Source organism: Acanthisitta chloris, unplaced genomic scaffold, assembly GCF_000695815.1.
Source record: "Acanthisitta chloris isolate BGI_N310 unplaced genomic scaffold, ASM69581v1 scaffold5999, whole genome shotgun sequence".
Classification (NCBI taxonomy): Eukaryota; Metazoa; Chordata; class Aves; order Passeriformes; family Acanthisittidae; genus Acanthisitta; species Acanthisitta chloris.
Window position 1 is genome coordinate 15,666 of NW_008692967.1, and position 1,572 is coordinate 17,237.

Here is a 1,572-nt window from a genome sequence, read left to right on the forward strand (position 1 = left end):
ATTAAGATCAATTAAACCATTTGTCCTTTATTTTTTCATTCACAGACACTGGCAACTTCAAGTTGCAGAAGAGGTAGTAGCTAAAGTTGACCAGCACTGCCATTATGTGTATATTGCCTTAAACTACTACTTAAAACTACTTAAGTCAACAGAGGCAACACAATTCTCACAGCAGAAAACAAAGGTGAACAACTTGTCAGCAGGCAGCTGTTAGCTACTGGTAGTGCAAAACACAAAGAACAAAATGTGCGTGTGTATGCCCATGCATGTCTAAACAGCACAGTTAGAAACACCTGAACATTACAAGCAAGGTAATTTGGGAAAATGTATTCTCTTAATTAGAGCCTTTGTGCACATACTTGAGCCTAAAAATCAGTATTCCTATGTGGAGGGTACAGAGAAAAGTGTACAGTGCACTAAGGAAGACCATATTTTATAACCCAAACAAGGAAGCCCTACTGCATAATACAAAAAGAAAATGCAGCTTAACGTGGTTGACTCTGAATGAAGCAGACATCAGCTATTCAAGAGCATATAAAGACTCCTCCTGACCGAAAAAATACAGCAATTGTTTTGGTTTTCCACATGTGTAAGTAATTTGAACAGGTCATTTAAATATTTATTTCCAACACACATTCATCTATATTTCCTTTTGCCTTAATTCTGCCCTGTTATCCTCATCAGCTTACTTGTATAATTCACAGAAATTCAAAATACTTACAGTTGGCAGGGCAAATTAGATTATGATCTTTTCCATTGTCATGCCCCAAAATCACTATGTTGCTGATAATGAGAGAATCCTGTACAAACAAACACTTATTTTTAGCAACTGGGTTTCCTTCCAAACCTTGCTTTTTTACATGGGGACATTGCCATCCTGCTTTTTCACTGGGAAGTGGTCTTGCAGGTTCTCTGTATCACCAAATCTCAGCTTCCATGAAGAGCGGATACAAGTTACATTCAGGAATACTAATGCAATGATGCCTGCAATCTTTGGAAGGTAGCAGTGCTTGCACATCATCTATCTTATTATGGTAGGTCTCCACCACAGAGACTTCACAGTCTGAGACCTGGGGAAGCAAAGAGGGGAAATGGCTCATCCCAAATCATGCAGGGAGAAGGAGATGATAATCCCCTTGTGTGCAAACATATTTTCTCATCAGCTTATTAATTGTCCAGCACTTTCCTAAAATACTGCACACTGTTCTTCCACTATTTCAACAACCCAACATATCACTGATCCAAGGAGTCAAAGATGAAGGTTTGTTATCTATCAGGGTCATGAGGGTAACAAACAATTGGTTATCATGGTGTGCATATGCTACAGAATGCTCAGCCAAGACAAGAAAGTGGACAAAGCCTTCTTAAGCAACCGGAAGAAGTTTCATCATGACATGTTTTCACAGCAAACCTTTGAGACATTTGCTGAAAGAGCAGAACAGCAGAGCACAGGCAATCTGGAAAGCATCAAAGACTTTTTTATCTGCAGGTACTGTTTTAAGTAGCCCGGGTACACTGCTGGATGTTGAATAAATTTAGGAAGAAATGGCTAGGGACATGACGGCTGATTAC